This window comes from Panicum hallii, chromosome 7, assembly GCF_002211085.1.
Source record: "Panicum hallii strain FIL2 chromosome 7, PHallii_v3.1, whole genome shotgun sequence".
Lineage (NCBI taxonomy): Eukaryota > Viridiplantae > Streptophyta > Magnoliopsida > Poales > Poaceae > Panicum > Panicum hallii.
Genome location: NC_038048.1, coordinates 21,759,991 through 21,772,448, shown reverse-complemented (window position 1 = coordinate 21,772,448; position 12,458 = coordinate 21,759,991).

Below are 12,458 nucleotides of genomic sequence, written 5' to 3'. Positions count from 1 at the left end.
AATCCAAATCAGACATTTTGCACAATCACAAACATTCAATATTCAAACGTTAGCCGAGTTTATCACTCCACTCAACTAAAACAAACAGGCGCTCTAGCGTATTTTTGCAAAGGCATCCTAGACTTATGAGGATAGTCAGAAAATTGCAGGCCACGTCAACTGAAATTATCAGACTAATTCTCGGAAAATGCAGAGAGGATTAGCAAACTCGAGGTTTAGAGCTCAAGGAATAGAAGCAGAAACGAATGTTTGAGTTTTGCGGAAGCAAGGCAAGCGAAAGGAAATCCCTAAACTCGACCATTCCTATCTAGGCTTCGTCCTACAGTCGACACGGCTCTGATACCAATTCTATCACACCCGATTTATAAGAACATAAATCGAGCAATCATATATGCGCCAGGATCAAGTCACGCATATATACAACAGAATCATCAAGATATCACAATACGTATCTCGAAATAAAAGTGTATAAATTATAAATGAATATCTTTATTACAACTGAATCAAGAATCAGTTCAAGGAATGCGGAAGCGTAAAATAAATACATGAAGAATAGGGCGCCACAGGGACATCGGCTGGGAGACAACGCCTAGAAATCGTCGAGTCCGCTGATGTAGTCCTCCACGTCGCCTCGTACTGAGCAGCAGTCGAAGATGTCCCAGAGAGAACAGAAGAGTAGAGAAGGCAAGTGTGAGTACACAACTTGTACTCAACAAGTATAACACGAATTATGAGGCTCTAAGGTTAGCTGACTCAACTGCATTAGCTTTTAATATTGGCAAATTTTATTAAAGCTATTTACTACAAGTGGATGAATTACCATAACCCAAGTTACATAATAATTAATCAAGTTTAAGCATAAGACTACTGAAAACCAAGCCAAACCACCGAAGGTACAACCCACTAATCAGACGGAGGATCTGGGCTGCTCATGACCGTGAGCACGGCTAGCATACCAGTTTTACACTCTTGAGAGGTTGCACAACTTTACCCACAAGTCGTGAGCTACGCTAGTAGACCACCCCACTTCCTTAGGTGAGATGGCTAGCAAGCACACTACGAGACCGTTACAAAGGATCACGTTGGTAAGGTGTAACCGCTAAGGATTCTGGATCAGCGACAATGGGGCCCACCTCACGGGGGTACAAGCACACAACATAGACCAAGCCAGAGGAGCAGGGACCATTGAAGCTTACCACCCCTCTTGCCCCGCAGGTAAGTTACTCCTAAACCAAAATGACCTAATTAGTAAGTCAAGACCGTCCCATTCCAATCTTGTGGTTGCGCGGTTGTCCTAGGTTGTCACTCTATGAACCGATCCTTGTGGAGAGTGGCCAACCAAGCACTAAGCACCATGCTGGCCCCCTAAACCTTGTTTCTAACAAAAACATATTTTAAGGAGACGTGAGCCACTCAAGCACACAGCACAGAGGGCCACTCTCAGAGTTAAGTTGCATATAACCATTAATCAAATTAATTAAAAAGGACCGAGATGTGTGAGAGCGAAGCACCTAGCACAACTAACCAAAATGCAACCCAGGGCATATATATATATAAAGGATAAGGTGGCTAGGAAGTCCTTATAGGCATACAATATTAAAATGCAGTATGAAATTATATTTAAAAGTGATAGGATATTCATGTTATACTTGCCTTCCTCAAAGTTCTCCTGCTGCTGCTCAAACTGCTCTACAGAGAGGGGCTCCTGGTACTCGTCCAAAGGCTCAGCGTCTACTCATGATCGCAACGCCAAAACATGGTCCAGCACATACACATACATACAAACAAAGATAAAAGATAAGAAACAGTACAACATTACATAAAAACAGCACACTAAACTATGCTAGAACTATTCTACACATTACAACAATCGCGTGAGCGTGAAAACCGCCTAAAACGGAGCTAAGACGTGAAATCTAGGGCAAAAACAAGGTCCAAGGGCCTTTCTGTAAGAAAACAGGAAAACCAGGGGGGTTCTGGGCAAAGACTAGGGACCTAAATATAATTAAAGGCTAGACGCAGGGGCTAACACGCAAAACTACTAGGGCTGGACTGCGGGTTCTATTTCTAAAGAACTCAGGGGCCTAAACAAATAAAATAGGACCTAACTGGAATTATGTTTGAACTAGGGTGGACTGCGGGTTGGTTTTTGAAAAGCGCAGGGGCTCATTAGCAAAACTGGCAAGCCGAACCGGTATCTTCGGATCTGGATGCTCAGATCTCAATCCTACAGCTCACAACAAAGAAGGTCGCGATCTAATCTCATCCGTCCGTCCTGGGATCTCACGGCTCGGGGTTAAAGGGCGTACGGGACGGCGGAGGGGTCGCCGGAGCTCCCCTCCCGCGGCGGCGTCTCGCCGGCGCTGGCCAGACTTGGCCCTCCGGGCTGGAATCCGAGTGGGAAAAAGGTCAGGGATGCGGCTCAGCATGAGTAACCCACCTAGGGTTACAGCGGGGCTCATCGGGGCTCTGTGTGGCAAGCCCACGGGTGACAGCAGGTCCGTACAGCTCGGCTCGCCGGCGAGCGCGTTAACACGCCGCTCTGGACCCAAAGAACGGGGCAAAAGATTGTGGTTGCATGCACCGTGCAAGAATGACCCGGAATCGGGTCTGAGCGGGGCCGTGCAGATCCGCCGGGGTGTTACCGCGCCGGAGTAGCAGCAACTGGGCACCGGTGTCGTCGCTCCGGCTGTAGGGGTGGCTACGGCCTACGGAAACTAGCGCAACAGGACCAGGAGGAATGTGTGGTGCTCACCGAGGCAGGAATTGGCTGGAGGCATGGTGGAGGGCGATCGTCGACGATGGCAGGCGGCGGGGACGGTTGGTGTTCGTGGGGAGGGGTGTTGCCGAGGGTCTCCGGGCTTCTGGTCCCCACAAGCAGGTTCAGCGTCGAGCTGGGAAGCCAGGGGAACGGTCAGCGCAGCCGGAGGAACACAGGTGGTGAAGAATTACGGCGGTGGACCGACCTCACCAGTGGCAATGTTGGGTCAAATCCGGCGTGCTCAAGAGCGGAAGCTGTGCCCAGCAGGCTCGGAGACGATCCTAGGCTCGAGACGGTGCCCCTGCAGTGGCCGTTGGCGGTGATGACGCCGTGGAGCAGCCGGTCCACGGCGATGCAGGACACCTAGCGCGGCGGAGCAAGCGGCCGAAGCGCTAGGGGTTCAACGGCGCCGTGGGGTTGAGGGTCAGGGTTTCCATGGGCTTGGGGTCCCCATTTATAGGGCGGCGGAACGGCCTCAGTGTGCGGACCGGGCGCGGGGGCTCGCCAAAATCCTCGGGCGGTAGGTGTGCGTCGGAGCAGAGAAGGGGAAGGGGGAAGACGGGCGCTGGCAGGCGGGCCCTGGCGATCAGAGGAAGAAAGGAGAGGGAGGCCGCGGTTGGATTGGGCCGGGGCAACCACCGGCCTAGGAGGGGGAGAAGGTGTGGAGAAGCGCGGGCTCGAGGAGCTGGGCCGAGCGTGGCCCACGCGGGGAGAGAGAGGAAGGGGGAAGAGGGAGAGTGGGCTGCTGGGGAGAGGGCCGACCCACGGGGAAGAGAGGGAAGGAGAGCAGGCCGGGCTGAGAGATGGTTTGGGCTGGGTTGGGCTGCCTTTCTCTTTTCTTTCCTTTTCTTCTTTTCTCTACTCAAACTATTCAAATACAACTATTTGAATTCAAATAAATGCGAATTCAAACCCTATAAACTCAACACAAGGAAAACAATGCTCCAGCATGAATGCACAAACATGTTGACCTTATAATAAATTTTATTTTCTTGTGTTATAAAATTACTTTAAATGCAAGGTAAATTAGAGAAAGCCCTGGAAATTTTATTTGAGCCAAAAAAATCATTAAAATTGAGGAAAATTACATTAGGGTGTTACAGTTGATGAAGAATAAAGTGCCGTTTAGATGGGGACCAGCACAACAACAAGCTTTTGATGCTCTCAAATTGAAACTCACACAAGCAACATTGCTGCAACTTCCTGATTTTGAGAAGACCTTCGAGCTTGAGGGCGATGCAAGTGGGATTGGCATTGGAGGAGTGCTCATATAGGGAGGTAAATCTATTGCTTTCTTTAGTGAAAAATTACATGGTCCTTCACTGAATTATTCTACATATGACAAAGAACTTTATGCTTTAGTGCGAGTTTTACAAACTTGGCAACATTATCTGTGGTCTAAAGAATTTGTCATACATTCGGACCATGAGTCTTTGAAGTATCTTAAAGGGCAAGCTAATCTAAACAAACATCATTCTAAATAGATTGAGTTCATAGAGTTATTTCCTTACATCATTAAACATAGGGAAAGATAATGTGATTGCCGATACTTTATCTAGACGTTATACCATGTTGTCCCAACTTTCTCATAAAATCTTTGGTTTAGAGACCATAATGGGATTAATGGCTACTTATTTGGACTTCAAAGATGCTTTTGAAAATTGTAGAGAGGGAAGAACGTGGCAAAAATTTCTGCTGCGTCAAGGCCTTCTCTACCGTGCTAACAAGCTGTGTGTTCCAGCTAGCTCCGTTTGTCTTTTGCTGTTGCAGGAGGCGCATGGTGGTGGTTTGATGGGATATTTTGGTGTTAAAAAGACGGAGGACGTGCTGGCTGCTTACTTCTTTTGGCCACGGATGCGGCGTGATGTGGAGCGCTACGTCTCGTGTTGCTCCACATGCAACAAAGCTAAAGTCTCGACTTAATCCACATGGTCTTTATATGCCTCTTCCTGTTCCTCGTGCACCCTGGGCAGATATTTCTATGGACTTTGTTTTAGGATTGCCTAGAACAAAGAGGGGGAGGGATAGTGTTTTTATGGTTGTTGATTGTTTCTCTAAAATGGCACATTTATACCCTATCACAAGACCGACAATGCTTCACATGTTGCTGATTTGTTCTTTAATGAGGTTGTGTGTTTGCATAGTGTACCAAATACTATTGTTTTTGATAGGGATGCTAAGTTTTTGAGCCATTTTTGGAGAACTTTATGGTATAAATTGAGAACAAAGTTGTTGTTTTCTACTCCTTGTCATCCACAAATTGATGGGCAAACAGAGGTAGTTAATTGTACTTTGTCTACTATGTTGCGGGCTATTTTGAAAGATAATTTGAGATTATGGGAGGAGTGTTTGCCACATATTGAGTTTGCCTATAACAGATCTATTCACTCCACAATGAAACTAAGTCCGTTTATGGTAGTATATGGTTTCAATCCTCGTGCTCCAATTGATTTGCTACCTTTACCACCTTCTGAAATTGTGAACTTAGATGCTACACAATGTTCTGAATTTATTTTTAAGTGGCATGAAGCTACTAAGTTGCAAATTGAAAAAATGAATGAAAAGTATCAAATTGCTGCTAGTAAAGGAAGGAAGGAGGTAAAATTGGAACCCAGTGATTTGGTGTGGGTTCATTTGAGAAAAGATAGGTTTCCGGATTTGCGAAAGTCCAAGCTCATGCCACGTGCCGCTGGACCTTTTAAGGTTCTTGAGAAGATAAATGACAATGCATATAAACTTGAGTTGCCTCTCGAGTTTGGGGTTAGTCCCGCATTTAACATTTTAGATTTGAAGCCATACTTGGGTGAGGAAGATGAGCTTGTGTCACACCCGGTTTTTAAGGGTAAAACTGAATGCATAACTATATGTATGCCAGGATCAAGTTCCATACATATAGTGACTTCATCAGTGAATAATCAGCAACAGTATCACAAAATAAGAATTAAAAGACTATAAAAATTATCAGAGTTATACAGCTCATCCTGGAAACATAGATTCCAAACTTCACAGGCAATCAACCGGGGGTTGCGCAGGCCTAGAACTCAGCATCATCTTCAAAAGACTTCACATCACTTTCTTCTTTGAGCAGCAATTATAACAAGTGTGAGTACACTTATGGTTGGTACTCATCAAGTGTTGGGAATTATATGACATGAAGGCAAAAATCAAGGAAAGGCTGACTGGCTTACTGCGATAAGCAATTTTAGTTGGTCAAGTTTTGTTAGCACCTGATTACTAAGGTATAAGTTCATACCAAAATCCACATTAAAAGAGAGAGAAGAGATACAGCATAAGCATAACCACAACCATATACATGGTCCACGATAACCATAACCATAAACATGGTCCACGATTTAATTCATCTTCAAGTTCAATTATCATGTGAGGGTCCAAGCCGCTCTTAACTGTGAGCACGGCTGATATATCAGTTTTCACTCTGCAGAGGTTGTACACTTTTCCCACAACTCGTGTCTCCCAATTTGCCCGAGGTAGCTAGCCTCTTAAATACTTTCGAGGTGAGTGGCAAGAGATTCACTATGAGGCCTTTACAAAGATTCCCTAACTTATGACAATCCGCTAAGGTTTCAAGTCAAAGCGGTCATAACTCTCCCTAATGAGGCAGATGTCTTTACCAGGACCATATCATACCCTCAAGAGGACCGAGCTATACCCTAACGATGCAACCCCTCTTGCCCTTTTGGTAAGATTATCATAAGCTAGAGTCTCTAATTAATTAGCCAAGATCAGAGCCATATAGTATTGTGGTTGCACTATTTCCTGGGTGGTTCTCCATGTTTCCATTAAAACATATAATATTGTGATTAACATCACCAAGAGCATGAACATGGATAAAACAGATGTAGCATCATCATTCTCATCATGGTTATGAATTATTCCCAAACCAGGACCAATTATAGCAACTAAGCAATAGCTACCCAACATAAAGGTAAAACCCAGGTTGACAAGGAATGATCATAAAGACTAGGCATATCCTTAATTAGAATCCATCAAAATTAGGACACATGCATGCATATAAAGAAAAAGTTATATTTATTATGATTATTAGGATAAAAGCATGATCAAGAAAACACTTGTCTTTCTTTTAGAGAATAGCTGCTCAGAGTCTTCAACTCTTATTCTTGAAACTCTAAATCTTCAAAGCTCTTGGATCACGCTCCTTCTAACATCATACAAGCATCAGGCCAAAATCATACAAGCAAGCAAACAAACAAGAACAACAAAGAATGGGTACACCAAACAAAAGGAAAGCTTTAAAAGAGTGTACAAAGGATAGGGCTCATTGCTACGGTCACGAGAGCGAAAGAAACACGGAAAACGGAGCTAGGGTTGAAAAGATACAACTAGCGGGAGATTTATATTATAAAAGAATAAAAGAACTATAGGATTTCATTAATTTTAATTTAGAAAACTAATGTAAAAGATATAAAAGAAAATATCTCTAATTATAATTAACTCATATTATATTTGCATTTATAAAGATGAGTTACAATTTAGTCAAAAGTTTATATTAATTGTCAATGTAAAAATTATCCTATTTAAACAATTAATTAGAAAGAAACCGATGAGAGCATCTAAACATCGAACTTTATGATTCGAGTTGAACTAAACAAATTAAATTACCAACATATTTAAGTTGATATTAATCAAATTAACATTAGTTACCAAAACCGGAGTAAAGACTTAATTGGATTTTATTTTGAAAAACTAGATGAGAGGATATTATTCAAATTAATTGATATCTAATTTTAAAAATAGGAATTACGGTACAACAACACTACTAAATGATAGCTTAGGGTTTTAGAAGACTAGCGCATAAAGAATGGATCGAAACAGATATAAAACATGGAAACTACGCATAAAACAATGCTGCAGGGACATATACGTAATTAACTATAGACTTTGGGGGTTAGCAGGAAAGAAATACTAGACTCAGAAAATAGTACTTGCAAATACTGAAAATTTTAGGGTTAGATCTGAAAAATTCTATGGTGGGGCTGGATTGAGAAGATGTAATAGATCTAGACAGTTTTCTGCAAATTTCGCAAGACACAGAAATTTACACGATAATTACAGAATCTTCCAAGGACTAATTTGTAAAAGCTTCACAGCACAGCCTCCATGGCACCAGCGGCCACTGTAGGCCGAAATTCCAGCGATTTTGGCCACGGGAGAGCGCGGGAAGTGGGGGAGAAGAAAGAGGAGAGGGAGGGGGTTCGATTCCATGCCTTGCCCGCAGCGGAGATGCGTTGTTGAGATCGAATTTCGCGAAGGAAGATGTGTCACCGTCTGTTGGGCCGTTGGCCCATGTACCGTGTTGAAGCCCATTAGGGTTGCGTCCAGGGGACTTGCATACCCCTAACTCCCTTTTATTCAATAGCCATCGCCACTTTAGGGTTTGGGTTTTGCTTAGATTCAATCTGTCATCAAACAATGTCGCCATTCATCAGTTTATGAGACTCTACCTCGTAATCAAGTCTGTTTGATTGCATCTCCTATTCTTGCTTGTGTTCTTGATTTCGCTTGCAAGGATAAGCCTTCATGACAAGGTCATTCGTGTGACACGGGTGATAACCAATGGAGCAGTGGTGTAGTGATTGCGGGGTTCTGTTAGTTCGGAGTCTTGGATCATCAACGTCGAGTTCTCCACCAATCAAGTTTACTGTACCTCTCAGAAGATTGGGACTCAACCTGCTATCAAACTTGCTCTTGGGACGTGATTGGATACATGCGAATTGTTGCATCCCTTCGACCATGCAGAAACCAGATATTCTTCAGTTGAAAGGCTATATTTGTGCCTAAATTTCTCTTGCACCAATCTCAGGCATTATTTATTATCGGCAGAATGTACTGTTGTATGCAGAGAAGATATTGTCAAGTACATGTTGTTATTGCCAATTTTGAATCGGAGAATCGGAAAATGGATTTTGGCATTATCGGAGTTTGACTTAAGGTACGAATCGGCTAAAGCTGTCAAGGGGCATGTCATGGCCAATTTTGTGACTCAATATTGTGGCTCAGAAGTTAAACTGGTGGAACCTGCGCTGTGGACTTTATTCTTCGATGGATCATCTTGTGGAGTAGGATCGGGAATCGGAATAGTACTAATTTCGCCTCGGGGAACAAGTTTTGAGTTCTCACTACCGACTGAGAGGACTGCTACAAATAATCAAGTTGAGTATCAAGCTGTATTGAAGGGAATTAAATTATTAAGAGAAATCAAGGCCGATACTGTTGAGATATTTGGGGATTTTATGCTGGTTATTAATCAGTTGCTCTGAGAGTATGAATGCAAAAATGATATTTTGAGGGTTTATCAAGAAGAATGTCTCCAGTTGTTAAAAGAGTTCAAGACTATGATGATTGACCATATTCGCAGAGCATATAATGAAGAAGCCAATAACCTTGCTCAGGGCACTTCTAGATATCGACCAATTTATTGAGCAATTGTAGTGGAATTGGTGGCCGATGATTGGAGAAAGGAGATAGCTGATTACTTGAGGGACCTTGTCAGTGTTTTACCGCCACACCCACCGAGGGACACCCCCGAGGTGGTAAATTTGTAGGTAGGGTGTTGCCGAGATCAGGAACTCGAAAGTGCAAAGGAACACAAGGTTTAGACAGGTTCGTGCCACCAAGAGCGTAATACTCTATTTCCTGTGTGGTTTGTATTACCTTTGATGATGATTGTCCCCAAGGGGGTCCCTGTCCGCCCTTATATAGTCTGGGGGAGCAGGTTTACATGGAAGTCCTAGTTGGGTACAAGTCCAGTAGTCCTACCTGAGTACTTCTCGGGTAGTTTCCTACCGTGTCCGACTAGTCTAACTACTGTATGAGTAATCCTACTGTATTACGAGTAGTTACAACAGATGTAGGGTGTGGGCCATGTCCCATCCTATATCCTAGGAGAAGTGTGCCACGTGTAAAGTCCCATGTGCCCGGGTCTGACAAGCCCCCGAGCACTTCATAGGTGAGTACTGCAGGCATCCTAGTACTTCTGAAGGCGTCTTCAAGTTCTCCCGAACTTCATCTTGAAGGTGTCCTCCGAGTACTTTTTTGGCTGCATCGAGGCTTTGAGGTGCTCTTGCCCCGAGTAGTTATCCAGTCTTCTTTATATAGGGTGCGATTAAATTCGCACTCCATATGGAGTAGCCCCCCGAGCCTTAGGTTGACTCGTAGAATCAGGCTGAGGGTCAATTTAATCTTGAGTCTTATGTCCTTATCTTCCAGTTATTTAAAAAATAAGTCGCTTGATGACACGTGTCCCGCAGCCCTTGAGGCTTGAATCCAAATTCCCAAGGTTTGGAATAAAGGATCCTAAGAGTCGTGGCATGCAATATACTACGACAAAGATTTGATGATAATCATGGGAAAATTGGTTTAGGAAATTTGAAAATCTCTTTCTTCCAGGATGAGTTCCCTGGAAAAAATGGTGAAACAAATAACATCCCCAATACACACCCAAAATTACCTCTCAATCCAATCTTTGTGCCCTGAGCCAATGACTATATAAGGCCACTGGGTAACAAGTTAAACAAACCCCTTATTTCAGAATAAAATCCTTGAAATAATGGTTAAAAAATATCTACCCAAGATAAATCTTAAAAATTCTCTTGGATTGGGTATTGTCAAGTAGATGTACAGCATCCAACATGCAAGCATGAGAGCTATCTCTCAAGGCAAGCTGAGTGCCTTGTCGCATCAAGCCCCCGATCCAGAGCATAATGTAGTCGTAGCATAATGGTGACGCTAGCCTCCGAGGCTAGGCATTGAGCAAGTAGCCGCTGGTGCTTGAGTAGTCGATGAAGCCATCTGGTCGTAATCGATCCCGACTAGGATTGTAGTCAAGACAAGTAGTCGAAGTAGTCGAACAGGTGTGAAACCAATTGTAAAAGTAGGTCCCCTTCAATAACATAGTGTACAAGTCGAAAAAAGAAATATGTTACTGGAAAATAAGGGAGCGAGGCCCCGTCAGAAAACTTGCGCGTAGTACCAGTCGTAAACTAGTAAAATAGCGTCGTACTGGAAGTATGAGCACAAGGCCCCTTCAATAACCCAAGTTACTAGTTGCAAACTAGTAATTAGTTATTAGAAGTATGGGAGCAAAGCCCCTTCAGCCAACCCAAGGAACAAGTCGGAAACTGGTAAAACAGAGTTGTACTGGAAGTATCAATCTCCAGGCACCAATAGAAGATGTCCTCAGTTGATCAAGGATGAAACCGATGTAGATGTTCAATATTCCATTAGTTTGGTACCTCTTGGCCATCCAAATACCATAGTCGATAAGATCCAGCGCCAGTAACCTTGTGCACAATGAAAGGTCCTTCCCATCATGAGTTGAGCTTGTGTAGCCCGGTGTCATCCTGGATTCGTCGAAGAACCATATCTCCAACATTGAAAGAGTGTTGTTGAATGTTCCTGTCGTGGTAACGATGAACTCCTTGTAGGTAACGGGCCGACTGCAACAGTGCATTGCATTGGATTTCCTCAGTTGAGTCAAGCTCAAGCTGTCTTGCAGAGTCAGCCTCGCCTTCTTCAAAGATTTCCAGACGTGGGTACTTCCACATCACATCGGCTGGTAATATAGCTTCAGACCCATATACGAGAAAGAAAGGTGACTAGCCTGTGGCTTTGCTTGGTTGCGTGCGAAGTCCCCAGACCACTGATGAGATCTCATTGATCCACTTGCCGACCTTTTTGCTATACTCATCATAAAGTATTTTCTTCAGTCCATGAAGAATCAAGCCATTGGCGCGCTCTACCTGGCCATTGGTCGGCGGATGAGCCATCGAAATATATTTGACTTCAATAGAGCTACGTTCACAAAAATCCTAGAACTGATGCGAGTGGAATTTGGATCCCAAATCTGTGATGATGGTGTTGGGGAAGCCAAAGCGGTATAATATGTCGCCGATGAAAGAAACCACTCGATCTGCACTGAGCATTGCAATTGGCTTGTAGTCGATCCACTTAGTAACTTGTTGATGGCCACCACCACATGTGCGAAACCTCCTAGTGCAGTTGTGAAAGGCCCTATCATGTCCAAGCCCCAGCATGCAAATGGCCAAGAAGGTGGTATTGTGATAAGGTTATGAGCCGGAACATGAGGCTGTTTGCCAAAGAATTTGCAGTTGGTGCACCGGGGAACGAGTGCTTCAGCATCTGCCAAAGCAGTCGGCTAGTAGAAACCAGAGCGAAATGCCTTGCCGACTAGTGTGCGAGAAGCAGCATGGTTCCCGCACACACCTTCGTGAATCTCTTGGTGTATTTCTTTGCCCTTCTCCGTTCTGACACACTTCATGATATGCCTGATGCCGATCCATGCTTGTACAGATTGCCCCCAACTAGAACATACCCTTTACTGCACCGTAGAATGCGAGTGGGTTCAACACTTTTTGGGTTGACGCTAGAGGGTAGTTTGTGCTCCTGGATGTAGTCGATGAAGGCCACCCTCAGTCAACCTTGATCATCAAGACCTCTCGATCAGGTTCCTTGATGGAAGGGTGATGTAGCTCGTGAACAAAAACTCCCTGTGGGACGTTAGGTCGATCAGAACAAAGTTTGGAGAGCACGTCCACGCCCACATTGTTGTCGTGAACCACATGGTGAATTTCCAACCCCAAGAACTCTTTCTCAAGCTTTCATATTTCCATGACATAGGCATCCATGGTGTCCTTAT